The following is a 23,354-nucleotide window of genomic DNA, read 5'->3' as shown; positions in this document are numbered from 1 at the left end:
GTTTGCGAACGTCCCAATTAAAAGGTTTCCCAAATACCCCCTCCTGCACGACATGGCCGCGTAATGTTGCTAGATCGCGAACAATGTATTATCATAACACAAGTGTAAGTTAATTTTGTGTTATGACATGTTATGTTTTAACACAAAAATGATTTCACTGACTGGACAATAAAAAAACAGGTACTTTTATTAGGCAAAAAAAGAAGAAAACATTAAATAATCATTCAGTAATTAAGTAAGATGAATACCGTTAAATATTATTATACTCGGACTTATAAAAAAAATATAAAAAAAGCTGGGTTAAAAATTCAACTACCCTTGCAATACTAGCAAAATGTCCATCTTGTTTTATTTCACAATCTGACAGACGGTAAAACAATCGAATTCTTAAATAATATTATTTGTGAATTCGCTGCTAACACACCCATGAAATGTGATCCCACCCTATTCTTATTTAATCCCAGCTGAATTTTGACACTTAAAAACGACACAACACGGCATAATTGAATTGTGTGACAACTACCGAGTAACTAATGACCAACATGTAAAACTACTTATTTATTAGTAGTTTAGTCGGGTTTAGTTTGATGCGTGTACACGGTTTCTGGACTATTGTAATTCTATGCTCTTGGTGTACTGATGATGTGTGCAGTATTATTGCGTATTACTGTGTTCTATGCAGTCTTCGTGCGAAAAAAGAAATGGTGATGATGATAATGATTCATACGCAAAACACTGTATCGTATTACGTTTAATGTGATACCGAAGTACCTACTTATATTCATTTGAATCGGAGGGGAATAATATTATTATTCTCTTTAAGGCAGGTACTTACTTAGCTATGAACACGTATATATTTATGGTATAACCATAGAGAAAGAGTGCTCACGGCGACAGCCTCATGAATAATTCTGCGCTTGTTTACTGTCAACTGTCATGTTATACGATTGTCTAGTGCAAAACCGCACTTTCAATTCATATATCACCGACGACTCTGAAACAAAAAGGCGACTACCACCATCATGAACCGTACGATACTTCACGCATTCGATTGTTACTTCTTGCGCGGGGTTCATCCTTTGTTTGGTAATTTCTGTTATTTTAGAGATGAGGCGCCACCTACTCAACTCCCGCGCAAAGCGTCAACGTTTGAAATTCAAACACGAGACATGGAACACGCCTGTTCGGGAACGCTTACAGACGACCACTGCAGAAGTGTCACTCAGTTTGTTGGGCGTATAAAATTCGAACGAACTGTCAAAATTTGAAAATTTGAACCGTTTAAGGTTTTGAAATGTGACGCGGTATGTGTAAGCAGTATAAAATATGGAATTAAGTTTTTTTGTTAAATTTTAGTGTTGCGTGTCTTGGTTATATAAAAAAGTTAAATATGTCATAAAATGTTATGAATCCACTGGATTTGACCGTTTAGGAAGTTTAATAAGAATAAATTACAAAATATTATATTTCAACAGCAATGAAGAACCTTATATTGAGAAATCTACGCTAGTATTTCGTCCATGCTCCAATTTATTATTGTATTCAAATATAGATCCTTATCAATCTTCTGAACACATTCTGTGGTATTGTCCCTTTTCCCCTCTCTATGATTACCAAATGGAGCTTCTCGCTATTATCCGTGACCCTGTTATAGGTCCTGTCAGATAAACAGATCTGGTGGCTTCCAAAAAGAATTTCAAGGCTTTTATAAAGTTTCGTAAGCATATCGGCGAAATAATCATGTCCAATCAATTTAATCCCAGTCAGTGAAGAATTCACTTCCCTCTTTTCTCAATCCAAATATGTGCATAGTATGTACTTCTGGATCCTTCTTTCAGCACAAAGATGCTAAGACTACTTGATTACAGAGAGCTCTTTTGGGCAGCCTTTCTCGTTCGGCAACGAGCAACTTTTCCGTGTATGCGGGCACCGCCAAGGAGACAAATGTCCTCAGATGCGGTGTGTGGTATGTGGGGGTGGGGGGCAAGCTGTATTCAAATAGAGACGCGTGTAGAGCGACCAACTAGACCATAATATTACAAAGTTTTGACGGAGAATATATTTACGGATTTAAACAATAATGTCATTGGAAAATCGTGCTGCTGATAGTACATTTTTTTTAATTTCTACTAATAATTGAATTTTGTAAATTTTTAACAAAGTTTGTGTTTGTATTGTTAGAAAAAGACCGTGGAGTTATCGCGTATCTAATAATTGTTTTTGACAGTGACAAATTATTTATTTCTTTAGTACTAGCAGGAATATGATATGTACATTTTACTAAGATAAAAAATAAACATTATTTGGCGATAATGTAATAATACTCAGCGGCATTTTTGTTATAAATGTATTTTTTCCTACAATGTTTGATTATGTCCAAATGCTTGCAGACTGGCTGGATTTCCTCCCTAGGGAGTTGTTCATATTTAAATTTATTTCAACAGAGAGGTAAAACATTTTTGAGAAGGGAATATGGAAGTCTAGGCATTTACAGGGCTTATGACCTGTCATTGGCTGGTTTAAGTGGCCACGTTACACACTGTGTAACATTCACCATTCTGCCCATGTTTGAACATCCACATTTCCTCAACTCTTCCATCTGTTGACTTTTGTGAAGTAAAAGAGCTGAAACCTTTATCACGTGGGTGAGATTAATCCGGCTGAACCAAACCACCTACTAGGCATCGCCTGAAAACAATTTTCTAATTTTTATACTTCTTCTTTTACCAGGTAGTAATTCAATGTTTGATTATGTCCAAATGCTTGCAGACTGGCTGGATTTCCTCCCTAGGGAGTTGTTCATATTTAAATTTATTTCAACAGAGAGGTAAAACATTTTTGGGAAGGGAATATGGAAGGGAATTGTTTTAAAATAAGCATACTTTTTATTCATTTATGTCGGTTAAAATTGATTCCTCATACGTTAGGCAGTAGTGATAACATTTTATGATTATTGATAATTTTGGCGCATTCACTCCTGATTACCAGTAAGGAATCTAATACATTAACATTTTTTTATATTTATTTCTAGTTTCTCTCTATAAAAATAAATAAAAATAAAACGTGTCTTGAAGCCTACGGGCCAAAAATATTTATTGTTCGTATCATTTAATTATGCGGTTTAAGTAGTTTTATTATTGTCCGGGGGCAAAATGGTGCGGCTGACAATGGCTGTGCTGAGGTTGACTGTTCTCTGTGACGTCACCACTCCCCTAACTGTCCCACGGGCGGGTATTATATAGTCCAGGGGAAGCACTCCTTCCACATACCCGAAAACTGTTTAAAATACCAAGGGTCTTTCTGTCGGTCTCGCTTATACTAAAAAAACAATGTTTTTTTTAATCAATAAACGAATTACTTTTATTTTTAAATAAATCCCTTTTACTAGGAGTAAGACAAATTATATGTAACCAATGTATTTAAGAAAAATGTGTGCAATTGGTTGCTGCACATCGATAGGGACGAGGTTGTCAATTTTTTTCAAGTTCGAGATTAGCAATTAGCAAAAATGTACAAATCTGCTTTCCTTCCATAGTTTTACTTTTATTTGCTTTTTATATATCTTGATATTTTTATGTTTTTTCATTACGTATTTTTGTATTATTTAATTTAATACGTACTATTATTTGGCATTTGATTTATTGCTCCTATTTCTTATATTTCTTACTATAGTATTGAGTGAGTTTCTAGAAAACATATCTCAATTATCATTTCAATTATGTTTTTATATTCATATTCTTTGTCTTTTGATTTCAATTATACTATTAATTTGTTTTTTTAATACTACTATATTTTACTATTATTTTGTTGATTTTAATCAAACAATTATTTTGTATATTTGATCATGTGTAAATTTTAATTTGTAAATTTTATATTTTAAAAATTATTTCTGGTTATCTTTTTTGCATTGTATTCTTTGGAATCTTATTATTTATTACTTATACCTTTTTTTTAGGTTGTTATTCTATTGCATCACATGTCATTATAATTTAATCTAATTATTTTACTATGTATTTTTATTGTTATTTATTGTGGCTTGACACGGGCATAGCCTAAAAGCCTTAATAAGTTCATTCATATTTAAACTAGTGTAATTTTGAATGAATAAATAAATAAGTGAGTGCCGGGAACAGGGTGAACGGTGCACTAAAATCTACTTTGGCAAACAAATGTGTATCGCAGGAGGCTAAACTAGCAGTTCACAACGGAGTTCTAGTTCCAACTCTAATGTATGGGAGCGAAGTATGGAATTGGAAAAATAATGATGAAAGTAGGTTGAATGCTCTCGAAATGCGATCCCTCGGGCAAATGTGTGGTAAAACGATGTATGATAGGTGCACAAATGTCGAGATCCGTGAAGTGTGTAAGGCTAAGACATGCATTATTGACAGAATTAAGAAAGGGGTGCTGCGTTGGTTTGGACATGTAGAGCGAATGGACAGCGAAAGAACGACTAAAAGGATCTACGATGCAAATGTTGATGGATACAGAAAACGAGGAAGACCGAGAAAGACATCGCACGATCAAGTCCATCAAATACTTGAAGATGGACATGTCAAAAGTAGGGATAATCGGCGTGCGTGCATAAGAAGATGTATGAATGTAGAGGAAGCGAGGTCTGTATGCCAAGATTGAGTGTTATGGCGTTCTATCCTCTCTGCCTATCCCTACGGGGAAACGGCGTGATGGTTTGTTGTTGTTGTTGTTGTAAATAAATAAATATGGAGGGTTTATATCGGATATTGTCACTCTTCTTAATGACTATATTTCAAACACAAATGGTAGCAAAAACTTTGTTTACCATTGAAATAATATTATATCAATATATCTATATGTATGCATCATATATGTATTTCTTAACGGCTTTCTTTAAACTAGCCAATCCAACAAAGCATATTACCGCATAAATTGAATTTGAAAATGCACAAATAAAACGGATTAATTTTATTTTTTTAATCCATTGTCAGCCGAAATGGCATTCAAAAAAGAGAGTAATTCTATTTTGGGCTGGAACGTTTCGCCGTATCATGCCGGATATCTAATCTCCGAAGTGCGGCAGACTTTGATCGAATTACCGTCAATACACATTTCTTGTCGACGCGCGTTAAGTGGAACCGTGGCGATTTGTAGAAGATGGTAATATTCAAATATAGAGGCTGACAAAACGCGCGGTGACACGAAACCGGTGCTGGAATCTAGAAAAACGTCGTGCGATTGGCTACAGGGAGTTGGATGCTGAGCCAGGTCCGGATCTCGATAACGCCAAGGCCCATTCAAACATTCGGTAAAATCCACATAGCACGATGAAGTAACATAAAGTGGATTGATTTTTAATGTATTTTTTTTTGTTGATGGTTTACGTGAGTTTGATTGGGATCATGTTAGGATCTGTGTTAAGATTAGGTTCTTTACCAGTATCGGATTAATAATTTGATTTACTTATGTGCTTTGAAATGCGAATTGTATTTTAAATTGTTCTTATTCTGTTGTTTGAGTGCGTGTTGCATTGGGCGAATGAGGAACCAAAGACAATCCACAAACCCATAAAAGAGTCTTGTTTTATCTGCTGTCTTCGGAAGTGCAGCATATGAATACGAAAAGTTAAATTAATAATATTAATTTGGACGTCCTTTGATGAAAATTTGGTTATTTTTTAGATCCAATAATTAACCTGACCTTGGAAAGAGCTACCTCTTCAGTTAAAAAATTTACCTTCTCTAGCCACCAAGAAACGCCTGAAACATTATTATATACTCGTATATTCTCAGAATCCTGAACATCCTGTCTTTTAAAATACATATTCTTATTTCCTTTCTTTCCTTGGTTTTTCTTTCTCTCTCTATCCTAACTCACTATCTGATTCCACATTCCTCATCCTTTAATATGTATAACATAATGTACTTTTTTAAAGTTAATACGTGCAAACCTTATTTCCCCATTCAAAAACAGCTGTGATTTTGAAAAAATTAGGTTTTTTTCATGAACATATTTTTAAAAATATATTTGTTTTTTGGTACAAATTTTTTACCAACTCTTTTTTTGACCAGTCCATTTTTTGGTTGGCTGGAAAATATTGCTTTTAGCAATAAGTCCGCAAAAGCATTTGTTCTTTTTACTTGAAGTTTTTAATAAATAAATAAAAACGAATAGACGAATGCGGTCCTGATTGAATACTTTTCCTGGTGTGATTGGAGTAATGTCCCGTGACAAACGTTGGTTACACACGATTAGTCTCGCAGAAGTTATCACAGAACTGTTTATATAGTGTACGAGTATATCGTATGTACCTCGGGGACAATGTCCCTACAGACCCAAGAAATAACTATCTTAATGGGCATTAACACTTAGACAGTATAAAACAGTACAGACGTTACTCACTTTAGTATACTAAAAAAAATGTTGTAATTTATGAATAACTTTTGTTCAGAGTAAAGTTAAATCTTAAAAAGAACCGGGTTGTGCTCGCATGGCTTGTATTGCGGTCTCACGGATCAGAGTTATTTTTGAAATATTGATATCAAAATATATTACGTGTATTCCCCATTAGTTACAAATAACTCATTTTAGGCCTTAAGATATTTACATTTATTATCATGTATATTCACGATAAAATACACAATTATTATAAACACAAAAATATTAAAACAAGCAAACTAAAGATCAAAATACAAAAATACACTAATATGTTAATTAAAAAAAAAAAAAAAAATTTACCATAAACATTAGTGATAAAACAGAGTATTAAAAAAAATAAAGCATAATTACATAGCAATTAAATACATATTAATAGTAAAAATAGTAAACACAAAAATTCCACAAAGGCATGGCCTGTTCTTGGGTATACAAGAAAATGTTAATGAATTTTTGCTCCTATCATAAATAATGGATAGTTATAATATTTTTGTGTAACATAAGAAAGAAAAAATAGAATATTCTGTAAAAGATAAATGTAATTTTTTTTATAGTAATTAAAAAAGGAAATAAAAAATAAAATAAAACAATTAAAACAACTTTGTTTTTAACCACTAATTTTTATTTTTTACCGACCGGTTTCAAAGCAAACAAGTTTCTTTGTCAAGGTAAACAAAGTTAGTGCTTCAAATATAAACTTTATATGAAATAATAAATATTAAAAAAAAAACACAAAAATATTCCTTATTATTAAAAGGCAACAAAATAAATCATAGAAAAAAAGAGTTCATATCAATAATGAACACTTTCCTCATACTGCCTGAGGTAATACAGCTTTAGGCTGTTAGCCACATTATTAGAGCCTCAAATACCCCCAAGAAGCCTGTTATATTCCCTACAAGTCAAGAACAGCAGATATTTTAAAGCAAATTTTGTAGTACGATTATCAGATGGATGTAAATTGTGTCTTTGACTTGTGTAATAACTGTGAACATCACGGTTATAAGTGTAGTGAGTATTTGTGTGAGCTACATTACTTATGATTTGAATCTGTGTATATGCCACTCTATTACAACTTCCTACTACATTTGAATCTAATTTTTAAATTAAGTTATGTTATTATTAAAACTTAGCTGATTAATTTATAAATATATATTTTAACTATTACTAATCGAAACAAACAATTATATATTAATGTGTAATTAAATAAATGTAATTGAACCATATAAATTTATTGCTACAATTATTTTACTAAATTATTTTTACTGTCAAAATTAATTACTTCATTGAATTATAAAATCACTAGACATAAATTAAAATTTTAGATACACGATCTTAACTTTGCTACACCATGTATGAATTAATAACTTATCCGTATTATATTTCTTGACATGTAAAGATTTTCATCGTGTATTTTTTATACTTATTGATGTGTCATAATATTTATAAATGTATTTATTTATTTTATTTATTTATTATTTACATACAATATTACATTTTAGTTATTTTAAAACATTCAATTTTTTTTTTTTTACAGGACTCACCAAGCCAATGAATATGGCTTGTCGGTAAAGATCCTTTACAATAAATCATATGATAGTCCTACATGGTTTCATAATAATAATTACTACTAACTTAGATATAGGGAGCGAAAAAAAGTACATGTAATTTATGCTTTCAAAAAAATATTTGGAAGATGTAAAAAAAAAGCAAAAAATAAGTGAATGATAACGCAATTTTAAGATAAAAAATAAATAAATACAGAACAGGAGTACCAAAATTTTAAACAGAAGTGTGTACATATTTAATAGGCACAAAGCATTTTATTAAAAACATTATTTATTAACATATCCATATCTATATCTATATGTAAATCTATATCTATATATCATCCTCATCCATATCCATACATATTTATACCCGTACATGCACACATACATATCCACACATACATATATACACATATATACACATATATACACATACATACATACATACATGTTGATTTTAGTATAGAAGAGTCCCGACTAAACACGAAATTGTGTGACAAGTAGAACCTAAAAAATAAATTGCAATGATGCTACACTAAAATTGTGTATTTTAATAAAAAATAAAAAAATAATAATGATTACAACATTTAAAAAAAAAAAAAAAATTATATTAAATACCTTATTGTACGTAACGAGTTTTTGGAAGTGAATTTAATACAAGTAATTACAGTTTATGTTACTGTTTGTGTAATGAGAAAGCTCAGTTGTTTTCTCTTTCTTTTTTAATATTTCTTTATAGACTAAAAAACCAAAACAATTTTTTTTTAAAATGTGTATCGAATCATAAGCGCATTGATTTTTAAAATTTAAAAAATGTTGAAACTGCTTTGCCTGTGACGTCACAAGTTCTATTTGTTGAGTTCTGCTGAGTAGTGAGTTGGCTTTCCAGAAACCGGAAATCTATAACCACATTCTTTCATCATTAGATTCGATAAAACCTTATTCAAAGTAGTTCATTTAAAAAAAATGTTCCTTACATTTTAGAGAAACCTTGCCATACAATTAAATGCTCTATTTTTTACCGCGTGTAAGAAATATTTTTATATATTGAATTCCTGTAGCACTGAACTTCTTGATGCAATATGATAAGAAGAGAAAATCAAAATATTACATAAGACATGAGCCCTCCATATAATTGACCAAATTTACATTGAAAGTGGCAATCAAAGCAGTATAGTTAAAATCACTTACAATCGTGGCTTATGAAATTGAAATTTCTAAAGATTAACTGGTTAATTGACAAAAAAAAATTGTTAAATAGTAAAACGATATTTGAAACGGATTCAAAAGCAAAAATGTCCATGTTTTTCTATATTTCTTCATTCTAATTAAATAAATAAAAGCGTACAATGATTATTATGGCATTATTTTTTCTGGAAACATTTTGAACTGGATGGTACAAGAGAGTGAACTTAAAGTTGTGACTTTGTTTTTGCAAAAAAATATTATTTTGCTGATAGCGCAGATGAGAGTTTTTTGAGTTTGTCGCTATGATTTCCGAGGCGCGATATATTTATCTTTAACAATCCCAAACAACCTCAAATTACCAAAAGAAGAACCCTGGACGAGTGTTGTTGACTCAATATCTGCTCTCGGGAAATCAAGTGGACATAAGTCTGCCTCATTGTGTTGTGGTAGACACGTTCGCCTACTGCATGTTTGAGGTCCTGGGCTCGATATCTGGCAGGGTAAACGTGAAATCTTTATTTCAAAGGTTGGTCTAAACTGCACTATTTCATAATTTTGAACCATCACCTGAAACGTAAAACTGATGATTATACCAAATAATATCACACCTACTATTTATGCAAATAACAATATTGAAAAATTATTGCTTAATAATAAGGATAAAAATAGTTTAAAAATAATTCAGGTGTTACCATGTGTACCAATTAAAATACGTTTATCTTCCTTCAGTTTATGTTGGAAGAATATCAAGAAATTTTTATATACGTGTTAAAGAACATATGAGATGTTTTCACAATAATAATTTCTCTGAATTCGCAAATCACCAAATCGATTTTAACAAGACTTTAGTAAAGATACAAGGGTTAAAATCTTACATACAAATAATAAAGGGTTGAAAATAAATAATATGGAAATATTTCACATAAGGAAAGCTTTAAAAAGTATATTCCGTTGATCAATAATCAAACAACCTTTCAATATAGCCCGTTATTCAAAAGTCAGTTAGTGGTTATATACGAATATTTAATAAAATTTAGTACAAATAATTTGGTTTACCAATGCAGTGCCGTATGCACCACTGGGTGCATAAGAGGGCAAAGTGATGAAAACAAAGAAACGTAACATGATTGTAACTTACATTAAATAATTATTTATATCACTACAGAGATGAGTAGAATTTTTGTTTCAAGATTATGGATATTCGAGCGTTTACAGGGCTTATGACCTGTCATAGGTTGGGTTCAAGGCGATTACTAGTAATTAATTTAACTCGGATAGAGTCTTAGCTACATAAAAAAAGTAATTTGCTTTAATACTTAGCCTCAATATCAAATACATAGATGGCGCTCCAAACGCGCTAGCGAAAGCTTTCCTTGTTTCATGACATATATACAAAAACCAAAAATGTCACCGATATGGATATTCGCTAATAAGCGGAATGGGGAATGTTGTAGAATTCTACATAAAAGTGGCCACTTGAACCCAACCTATGACAGGTCATAAGCCCTGTAAACGCTCGAATATCCATAATCTTGAAACAAAAATTCTACCCATCTCTGTAGTGATATAAATAATAATATACCTACTCCCCCTTGGGATAAAACCCAGAATTGTGTGTGTATAAATATGTAAATATATATATACATACCAAAAATAATATTGTGTACATTAAATAAATTAATATTTATTAACCTAAATTACAAAGGGATTTTGAGTATTATTCAATTAAAATCTATAACCTACTTCCGCTATCTTTTAAAACAATTTGTAACGAGAAAATGTTCAAAAAGGCTATAAAAAATGGATAGTGGAGCTAGTTAGAAGTAAAATGGATTATCTCATTCGCTCAAACCAATATTGAAGCAACTGCTCCACAAGTATATAGCTTATGTTAGGTTTTTGTTCTTTCATTGTGCGTTTTGTAATATAAATAATATAATATAGTACATAAATGAATTATTAACATAAATACGTACTGTTTAAAACTGTCTGAACATTTTGTTAATTATATATGTTTATTAAGTTAGTCTTTTTTGTTTATTCTCAGTGTAAAAATATTTAAAAAAATGTATATTGTTATGTTTCCCCGGCACGGGTAACCCAGGTGAGGTCACCTTATTTTTAATTATTTATTATAGTTTATAATGGAAAAAATATGAATAAATAAAGAAATTAATTTTAATATAAATGCTTTGTTTTTTAAAGATACTCACGCCTGTGCTTGGTCGATAATCAATATCGTATTGCCCGATGGCACTTCGTAGAATCATTTTGTTCAAGTCATCCTATGGCTCCATTCTTTGCTTCAAGAACTTGCTTCGACCACTCAATTACATTTTGATATGCACTATCATTTAGACTTTGGAAGAATGTCGTCTTGGACAAATAATGGCGGGACTTTTCCTTTGGCAAAAAACTGAACAGATAGTGACAATACACCAACGACCACGTTTCGCGCGTAAAAAACGCGATGCGCGTCGGAAAACGGAACGGTTTTCAAATAACCAATTAATGCCTTTTTTGACGTTTCAGCCGAAACAAATATTCGGTAGATGACTTTAGAGGAGCGTAGAAATTCTGTATTGGAATTAAAGTACCACTAACTTATTTGTAGAATGAACGTAAATTGAACCAACACATTTTTGTGACGCCGCTGTCAGATTCTACATTTTAGTGTATGAGATTCAGTTATTTTTTTTTTCATAAATTTTCATTACACAACTGAAAAGGGGTACATGTTTATTTTTATTTTACTTATTTGGATAACCAACAGCTATAATTATATTATATATATATAACAAAACAAATAAGCCAATTACAGGTTTTCACAAGTAGCATCACAGTAAGTTTAAAAAGATTCTCGAACATAAAATGAATAGTAATTTAATGTAAATTCAAAAGAAAAGAAAACATACTACGAATTGTTTCGAAAGCAAACGCCGTACGTCATTAAGATTATCTGCAAATAATTTATTTTTTTCATTAAAATTATTTAAAGGTTGCCATAAATATGAATTTTGCCTATAATTAGAAGAAACAAGAGGTATGTGAAGAGGAGGGTTATTTCTTAAACTTTAGGAGGAACATTGATAGAAAGTTTGCAAAGTAGTTCAGGACAGTCGATTGAACCAGAGGCAATTTTTAGTAAACAAATTATATCCGCTATTTCACGACGTTTTTGCAGAGAAAATAGGTGATGTTTTTTACATATATACATATATCCGTCGGATTTAAACTCAACTCTTTTATTCACCTGAATGACAGCGGACCACCCCGCTATCGCCGCTCACTATACCTCCCACCAGTACATAATCATATACACAATCATAAGTACATTATCATATACACATATCTGCATAAAAATGTATGCATAAATAAAAAAAAACTATGTTTTAAGGGCATTGTGCATTGTCCAAGAGGCACATGGCCACAGTTCTTGAAAACCCTTTCTGAGATATGGAACAAATCAACAACCATAGCGATTTTGATCAGCATACCAATAGCCAAAGATTAACATTGGTATATACTGTATATTCTGTACTGTTGTTAGTTTTATGAGAAACCCATACAACGTTTTTTCCAGATTCTATACAAATGTCATTAACCCTTTCCTCACTTAGCATCCAAAAATTACACATGATCCGAACGGGGGGATCAAACGACCCCAGAGCCTACTTGTTTATAGCGTCACGAGAATAATAAGTTGGAAGTGGTAATGATTATGAAATAATTTTTTCATGTTTTCAACGTACACATATTTTACTCATTCGTGTATTTTATTCATTTTTGTTAGTTTGCCGAATGCTAGTGTAAAGTGAAATCAAACCTTGTATTATTTACGTCTTTTTTTTGTTTTGATATAAAACGATTTAAAAAAAAAAAAAATGAAAACAAGAAAATGAGTATTTCTGTTATTTTCACGATATCAAAAAATATAGGGCAAATAGCTTTAATAATACTCGAGTTATCGAATTAAACTCGGTTTATGGGGGATTCGAATTCCCCACTTTGATCTAGGTAGGTTGAACATGGGTTGCTATTTCATCAGAGACGAATATTGTTTTGAAGAATGGGTTTTCCAACGCAGTCACTACGATGACCGCACGAGGCCAAAACCCATCTCACTTTACACATTGTGTCACAAACTTTGAATAATGGAAATACTACTTATCCATTATTAGATAATATTTATAGAAAAATATCGATTATTCATTTGGTCAAAGTAAACAATAAAACAACACTAGCACATCTCTAAGATTTTCGATCGATTTCAAATTATTAAACAATTCCAACAAACTTATTTATATGTATGCATAAAAAACTTTATAAACCTCCAGATTGAAATGAAAGTAATAAGAAATATAAAAAATAAAAATAAAAAAATAAAAGGAACACAAAAAAAAAAACAACATGAGAGAACTTTTTTTTTTTTCATAAACTCTATCGATTATAATTCAGCGTAGGGAAGACCTTTTTCAAAAACAAGAGTTTTTCTTTTTTTGAAGAGGAACAACATTAAAAACAAAAATACGTTATTGTAATAAAATATACGGTGAAACTAAAATAAGTGTATCTTAATTGTACTATATTAAATAAATGAATGTTCTCATACGTCATTTTGAAAATATCTAGTTGTTTTCCAATTGTCGACAAACATTTTGTCGGAAAAAAATATTTTTGTTCACGTTGTTCCGTTTTGATTTGAAGAAAGACGGTAGTGCAAGCAATATTTAATCGGCTTTGCCGCACTCTTCAATTATATAAACGAGTTTGTCTGTTTGTACATTTTGATGCTTCATTTTAAAATCCATAAAAAAAGAAAGTACCTTTATTTAAACAACGAACAGAATTGAATCTAATCATGCCTTTTTTAAGATAATGTCTTAATTTAGATTTTTCTCAGAAACGGGTAATTATATCATTGAATGTTTTTTCGATTGATAGAGTATTATGTCTTTTTTCGGAATAGTTAGAATCATAAGTAATCATATTTAACAGTCGTGACGTGAAGATTTGAAAAAATGTGTTTTTTTACAATTAATATAAAGTATTTTTGCTTGCATCAGAACTTCTCAATCCAGATTTAAGTAAAAAAAAAAACGATTTAGACACAAATATTGCTGACCAACAATTATTAGACAGATATTTAAACAGGTATGTTAAACCAATTTGATTTTTAAATCCCAGTTATATTTAAACTCTTGATTCCTCGACGTTGTTCTATATAAACTTATAAAGAACAAGGAGGATATATTTTTATTTCCTTTCCTATAAACGTTTTGCCTTACACAAAGCATTGAATTAATATATTTATTATTTTTTAAACAATTACAAATCAACAGCAAAACTCAGGTATACAACAAAATACAACTGCCTCCAGCATGCAAGTCAAAAAAAATAAAAAAATATTATAAATTCTTCAATCGTCAGACTTTACTGAAACGAGTATCATGAAATTGATATGTTACGTTTTCCATTATCAATATTTAAAGTAAAAATTCTTACTATGATAAAATCAAAACAACTTACATTATTCGAATGCTGTAAACATAACTGTGACATTTTTTATTTTGCTTACCTGCACTTAAATAATACTCACTGTAAACCTATTTTTTTTTGCCTCAAAGTGGTAAATTTTTTTAAACATTTTTAATTATGTACCTACCTTTTTTTTTGCAGTATTTGACCATTTTTATGTTTATCAATAAACCATAATGTCGTTTGATACTTTGGAAAAATAATTTATTTAACTGTTGTTTATTGGGTAATTACCTACATATTTACTTATTATACCATAAAACGCATGAATATTAATGTCATGCTTTTCATGTAAAAGCCCTCTAGGTGTATATAGATAATGAATAAATAAATAAGTATAAAATATTTAAAATAAATTTAAAACATCATTTGAAAAGCATTAACAAAATCAATCAAACCACTACATAGGTTTTCAAGAGCTGTGGCCATGTGCCTCTTGGACAAGGTACAATGCCCTTAAAACATAGTTTTTTTCTTTAAGTATAATTTTTTAATGCAGATATGTGTATATGATTATGTACTTATGATAATGTATATGATTATGTACTAATGGGAGGATTAGTTAGCGGCGATAGCGGGGTGGTCCGCTGTCATTCGGGTGAATATGAAAATATTTAAGCGAGTGACCGTGGATTGCCTTGCTGTCGCTTCTTGCTGAGCGGGTTTACCTACATAGATAGATGCAACAAAAAAATGGAATTATACAGACAACAAAGTAATCTTAGGAATTATATATAAATATTTTTTAATGTAAATACGCGTTGTATTAATATTATTTTTAATATGTAAAAGTGTTTTTTTCTTAATGCCCATTTTTATAATTATTATTTTTATCTATGATTCAAACTTTCAAAGAAAAAGAACCCACTAATTTACAAAATTCTCGAAACCCTAGATTTCCAAATAATTTTATTTTACATATATGCAATACAATTTTATTTTAACTTTTTCATTTTAATTCTTAATTTGAACTTTTAATTTGAACTTTTAATTTAAGCCTTTAACTTTAATTTTAATTTAAGCCTTTAACTTTAATTTTAATTTAAACTTTAACTTTTGATTTATATTTAAGTTTTGATTTCAACTCTAAATTGATACTTATTCATATGTACATCTACTACCTGCATCTAATTAATTATTGTTAGTTGTGAATTTTTACTATGGAAATATAAATGTTAATGAAAGCAGAGAGAGGGAGAAAAGTAGAGTTGGAGCTATACAATGTCTTCTCCCTTTTATGTACTTTTTATTTAATATTCATATTTTAACTTTTTTATAATTCAATTATTTTTCCCCTCTCCTTCTGCATTCATAATAAGTTAGTATGAAATCTGTAATTAGAATTTTTTTTTAATTGTTCTTTTGTACCTTGTATTTATATAAAGACTGTATGATTTCCTTAATAAATAAATAAATAAAAATAAATAAATACAACTGCAGCTTTGAATTATTATACATGTGTTATGTGTTGGGAAAAGAAATTAAACAATCTTCCAGAAATCATAAAATCAACATGAAATATAAAACATTTAAATCTAAATTGAAAAAAAACACATGAGCCCCCCTATCCTGAACTCCTTACAATAGAAAAGTATGTTTCTTTTAGAATATGTATGTTATAAGTATGATAGTAAAAATCTCAAATATTTTGTTGTAATTTATTGCCGAAAGAACTTAAATTTAACTCACATTGTAACAAGAGCAGATTAAGAAAGTGGCTACTCGATCAAAAGTTTATATATCAATAGTAGCTTAGGTGTAAATATTTTAATTTTTCATATATCGTCTTGTATTTCAAAAATATATTTATATAATATTACTTGTATATACATGTACATTCTGATCTTTCCAACTGTTAATTTATATGTGTTATTCATTGTTTTTATAGATGTAAATAATATAATGAACAAAATAAATAAATAAATAAATAATATAAGTAAGTATAAATATAATCTCAACCAATAAGCTACAGAAAGTGGCTTTGTGGGATTTTAGTTTTAGAAAAATATAAAATTAGTTTTTTTTTTAATTAAAAAAAGGTTAAATTATATTATATAAATAAAAAAAAATGGTATAATATCAATTTTTAGATAGTAAAATTGAATGTAAAATGAACTCTCACTCGAAACATGAGTTTTTACAATATTAAAGAGGTGGAAAAGTAATTATTGATTATGTATATATGTACAAAACATTTGTAATTTCATACTCAATTTGTAAACAATTTTTTTCAATAAATAAAAAAATATATAAAAATGTCCACTATTGAAGAAAACATTAGTTTAGAGACATGTGGCAAACACCACTAATAGTTGATTTCAAAACACTTTTTGCCACCATTTTCATGTTCCACTATTTACATCATCCAGAAGACTTTGTCTTATGTAAATTAAAAAATAAAAAGCATGTGATCAGCAGTATCAATAAGATTTTCCCTTTCACTCAAATTTTTGATTAAAAATAACAGTTAAAAAAAAACAAAAAAAAAAACCTTCAAATCACTGTTACACGAGTAGTACGCTAAAATTAAGGTCGTGAGGGTCGCCAGATTTTTTTCCACTCGTAAAGGGTCACGTATTTAAAAAGATTGAATAACACAGATCAAAGATAACCATAATAGGAAAATATCACGTTCTTTTTTAAAACATTTTAAAAATAATTTAGTTCTATGAAATACTATTCAGTAAAAAAAAAATACTCACTAATGATTGGTGGCATAATTTTTTTTTCTAAATTTGTTATTTTTGATTTCGGCAAAAATGGTCATTCCATTGGCCACGCCCCTAATACGTCACGATTTACGTTTTTTATTTTGTTCCTGCCCATTCAAATTTGTTTAGAACATTGTCACAAATCTTGACGTCCCTAATACGTCACAATTAATGTTTTTTTTGTTCCCGCCCATTCAAATTTGTTTAGAACATTGTCGCAAATCTTGACGTCACATCTTTTTTACGTTTATGTAAGAAAACATTTCTCCATAATATTTATATTGAAATTGAAAATACAATGAATTATTCTAAATCCATTTCATATATTTTTGATTGGTATTCGTCGTATGTGATATTTCCCTGTTACATCACAAAACACCCATGTTTGAAAAAAATTACATGTTTTTTTTGTGTTTTTACCAAGTCTCTAAAGATATCAATGTACGTGTATTCGTAATGTTTTTAAAAAAAATAAAAAAATATATAGTTTCGTCATTCTCTTTTCTGCACCTAATGGTTTACAAGGCACTGCATTGGTACACCAATCACAGTGTATCTTGATCATTTTTGTTACATGACGGTAAGATGATCAGTCTTACGCTTCAGGTACCAGTCCAGGGACTATGAAATATTCTAGAGTAAAAACCCCTTTTTAAATCAATATTTCATGTCAACCATATCGGGAATCGAACCCGAGACCTCTCGCATGGTAGAAAAACGCACTGACCACGAGGTTAACAAGACATTATACTTATAAACTGATAATTTTACTATCATCAATAACTATTATCAGTAACGGTGTTATAGCATCGGAATATCAATAATTACGTTCGTATCATAAACTCTCGTGTATGGGCACTTTATGGCGTTGGTGGTATTTATCTGATTGAGATGTGATTTCATGGTCAATCACGACCGTCCACCATGCGTATCTGATAAGAAACCCCATTAGTTGTTTCGTCATTTCTGCATTCCAAGAACCATCAAATCGTGATGGAGTTTCTACACGGATTCTAAGAAATTTCATTGAAGATCTTTAAAAACGAAATATTCAGCTATTTATGTACAATTTTATCGTATCTGCGTGGTACACAATTTTAATTTATCGATATCGGAGTCATGTAAAAATTAATGTTCCCTTAATACTTTTCTAAATCATTTAGAACAACAAAGTTTCTATATTTTTTTCTGGTGATGGTATTAGGTTCAATCTACGCAAGCTCCTTGTCAAGACTTATGTCTGAAGTGTCTTAATGTACAGCTGAGAGACATGGTGCCTTTTCGAAAAATACTCAAAGAGACTAGAAGTTTTTGAGATGTGGTCTTATTAAAAAATAGAGAAATATCGCGAAAACGGCGATTCCATTAGCCACGCCCCTAATACGTCACGACTTATGTTGATTTGTTCCTGGCAATTGAATTTCGTTTAGAACACTATCACAAATCTTGAAGTCACAACAGTCAAGGCCAAACACGTCGCATTTTTCTAGCAACGCATTTTTATTGAATTATTTTTTTACATTTATACATGAAAACATTTCTCTACAATATCCATTTTGATTTTGAATATACAATTATTTATTATAAATCTATTTTTATCGGTTTTCGTAGTATGTGATATTTTTTTATCATAAAAATATTCCAACGACGACTTCCGTAGCAGAATCGAAGAATAAAGGGACCTGATAACCGTATCCGAAAGACTTGTTAGATGGACTCTTTGGCTCTTTCGTGAGGTAATAGTGGACGCCTGAGAGGATACCTGGAAGATTTTTGCGAGGATATGAGTTGCAGGTCTTATAAAGAGCCAAAGAGTAGCGGGGAAGATGAGGAGCGTTGTTTTTTGTTATGGTAGGTAAATAAAAATACTTAAACGTAATGTGATATCGAATAAAATAACGAATAAAATATACAGCCGTTTTTCCGTAGAATTAGACAGATGTCACAAGAGTTGATAGTATAGAACGCCAGACTATTTTATTTCACATAAAACACACCTTGTTTTCTCTACATCATACATCTTATTAAAGAACGCCAATTATTTAGATTTTGGACATAAGTATGTATCGATTTTCTTATTTATTTGCATCAATATGATTAATTAAAATAAAAACATTAGCTGAATTATTTGCTCCGTCGCAGACATGGAGCAAGGGTGATTTCAGCCGTGAAACTGGTAAAGTCTAGAGCACAAAACTTCTATGGAAGCAGAACAACATAACTTATTTTACTAAGACTGTTTAACAAGCTTCCCGCCTAGCTAAAATACTTAACCAGTTTCAAGCAAAGAGGCAAACGACTAAAAACCTTACTCATCGAAAATCAAAACTTTTAAGTGTCAAAATGTGTTTAACTTTCAACAATGTTTTGAGTATGTCCAAATGCTTGCAGACCGGCTGGACTTCCTCCCTAGGGAGCTATTCTGATCTAAATTTGCTGCAACAGAGAGTGAAAACACTTTTGAGAAGAGTATGCGGAGGTCTAGGCATTTACAGATGATAGGTCATAAGTCGAAACACTTTTTTGAGATATATGTGAATTTAAATCTGGGTTTTGTTTCCGTGTTAATGTCGAAGTATTAAAAATGAAAGGTCTGATGTTCGAGTTACGCTTTACCTTTTGTTTCCTACTTTAAAGCATGTTTTTTACGACTAAAAATAATGGCTTCAACACTGAAATATTTTAGTGTATCGTAGGAAAACTTTTTTTAATTAAAAATAATGCTAATTGAGTCTTCATTACGAACAAAGTTCTTAATTTAATTCATTACAAAAAACAAAAGAAATATTAGGAAATATAAAGGGTGTTTATATTGATGGAATCTGCGACAGATTTAGGCACTGTCTTAAGGTCATTTTTGAAATCGAAAGCATACTGCCTTTCAAAACGTTAAGATACATATATTGAATTGATTATATCTTACGGAGTCCGTGTCTGGGGTCTCACCTTCCAGCCTCATTTGGGTAAAATTTATGATATCCAGGTGAGACTGTTAAAAGGAATTGTATCAGATATCATAATACGTGAGGCGAAACATGTGGGCGAAGGTGTATATATTAAATTCTGTAATGTCCTGCCGGTAAAACAACTTTGTGACAACAAATTGATTGTAGATCACTTTGTCGATCCGGAATATAAAAAAAGAGTTTCCCACACTCACAACACTAGATTAAAATCTAAGGGCTCCCTGATCGTTTCCCGAATTACAAATTACTTCGGAGAGCGAACCTTAAAGTGCGTTATTCCAAGGTTGTTTAATAATTTCCCACAAACTATCATTAATGTTAATGTGAAAGATCTTTTAAAGAAAAAAAAGAAACGGAGGAAATATCTTCTAATCCAAAATACTTTGTAGTACCTGTTAATAAATAAATTCGTTTAATACAGGGTGTTCTTTAAGCCCTGTCACATCCGAAACCACGATGATCGGTATGGGCAAGAAGACATATTAGCTCATTTTTTAAAATATTTAGAACAAAGAAAAAAATTAAAAATAAAATATTAAAAAAAACAAATGGTTGCTTACTTTTGAAGGGGAGAAGTGCGCAGTATCAGACTCCCCTCTTCCCCCTTCTCGTTTCACCCCTGTAGAAGTAAGCAGCCATTTGCTTTTTTTGATATTTTATTTTTTTAAATTTTATTGGTTCCAAAAAAATATTTTTATGTGCCAAAATGTCTTTTTGCTCATACTGATCATCGTTGTTTCGGATGTGACAGGGTTTAAAGAACACCCTGTATAAAAAAAATAATTTCATTTAAACCTGTCATAAAAAAAATGTATTTCAAATTATGAAATAAACGCTGCTCTGCAGCACTGAAACTGAAATCGAATTTCTATAAAAATTTACAGTACTTTGAAACCGTTTTGTTTTTGACGCTTTGAATGATCAAGTTCTAGAACCATTGTGATGTACAAATAATGTCGTGTCGGCGAGCGACAAAAGATTCGACACCGTACCGTACAAGGTAACCAACCTCTTCATTCGTTATTCGACAAAGGTGTTTGACAATACCTTTCTGTAAAAAAATATATAATAGCTGTTTAATCAGCGCTCCCGTGCGCCATTATAAAAACTAGACAAACCAACATGGATACACTACGCTCGATTGAAGATGGCAAACGAAATTACTCGAAAAAACGCGGGAGCACTTCAGTACAGATAATATCAAATAAAAATGTGGGACTCGGGAATTTCCAAAAGATTTTTTAAAATGCATTTCATAACGAACGCTTTCGGATTTATATCAATTTTAAGAAAAGTGTTTTTTTTATTTTTATTTACTTACAATTTTAAAAACCCGTTAGGGTTACATTAGAAATTTAATATTGTCTAGTCATTTTATGTCTCGTCTAGTCTAGTTAGTTCAGTCATCATGTGCTTTTTCAGATTGATTTTTAATTTGTCTCCAGTAAAAGTTTTCAAGTAGTAAGGTAAGTCGTTGTTGTGTTTAAGTCCATTATGTAGTATTTTTGACTGTCTTGTGTTTGTCTTTCCTTTTTCAATATGATAGTGTTGTTGTTGTCTGGTGTTATATTTGTGTATGTCAGCATTTTTGACTAATATTATGTCGTCGTCTTGTATGTTTTCCAGCAAAATAACAATTTTGTGCACAATTTTTAAGGTCTCAATTTTAGTCAAGTAGTTTATGTCAAACTGGTGTGTTTTTTTGTACAGTTCAGTCGTAGAGGTCAGGTAGGGTAGGTTGTATGTTAGTTTAAGAATTTTATTTTGTTGTCTTTGTATTCTTGTTATGTCTGTCTTGTTACCAGTTCCCCAGAAGGCGATCATGTAACTCAATTTACTTTTGACATAGGCTTCGTACATCATTAGTTTAGTTCATTTCGATTAGTTTTATTTTTTAAGTATTTGAATGGTATTAAAATTATCTAAATGTTATTAAATATTTGTATATAACCACTTACTGACTTTTCTATGTCTACCGGTTTCGAGACGTACCCGTCTCTTCGTCAGGACACCAATTAAACCAACATGCAAACCAACATGCAAAACCCACTATACACCTTCACCATAGTTGTTGCACAAAAATATCAAACCAACTCGACATGCATTTTAATAAGCACATGCACTGATTAGGACAAACATGCACTGATTAAATTTTGAAAATATACTCTTGTTTGAGAATTAATGAAAAAAGTAGAGGGGTTGGAGGGAGGGGATTAGTTTAATAGGTTTTATAGGGTGACCATTACAGTGGAACTTCACGAACATCAACAGATGAAAGAAATGAAAAGATACAGATGTTTAAATATGGGCAGAATGGTGAATGTTACATAGTGTGTAAAGTGGCCACATAAATCAGCCAATGACAGGTCATAAGCTCTGTACATGCCTAGACTTTTATATCACCTTCTCTAAACTGTTCTCCATCTTTGTTGTAATATGTTAATATCAAAAAACTGTTTCGTCACGGAGGTAATCTGTGCTAAGTTCATTTAATAATAAACTTTCTATTTTTTTACATTTGAAAATCTGTCTACGAGAGAAGAAAATAAAAGTGTGAAATTTTCAAAATTTTAAAACACTACAACTATGTTTAATATCTCTCTGCATCAATACTTTTATTATTAATAAAACGTATTGAATTTAAAATATAAAGAAACAATTGTTGAGCAGGAATTTCAAAATTTGTTTAGCCAAATGACACAATCCTATTTAAATTCTATCAACTTCCATTATCCATTTTTAAAAGCCTTTTTAAACATTTTCTAGTTACAAATTATTTTCATTCAATAATACTATGGCGTCATTTCGTTCTGTCTTGAACAAGTTTGATTATAATATCTATAAATTTAATTGGTCCATTGACTGTGATCTTGACTTTGGATTTGTCATCGACTGAACCAGTTTGGTATTAAATAACATCAAAAGCAAATCGTTTAATTGCGGCCATGTTATCAACGCTACAACTTTATAAATATAATACAGTTCATTGT

This window comes from Micrasema longulum, unplaced genomic scaffold, assembly GCF_059751315.1.
Source record: "Micrasema longulum isolate JH-2025_06_02 unplaced genomic scaffold, ASM5975131v1 h1tg000402l, whole genome shotgun sequence".
Lineage (NCBI taxonomy): Eukaryota > Metazoa > Arthropoda > Insecta > Trichoptera > Brachycentridae > Micrasema > Micrasema longulum.
Note: the sequence above shows the minus strand (reverse complement) of the source record.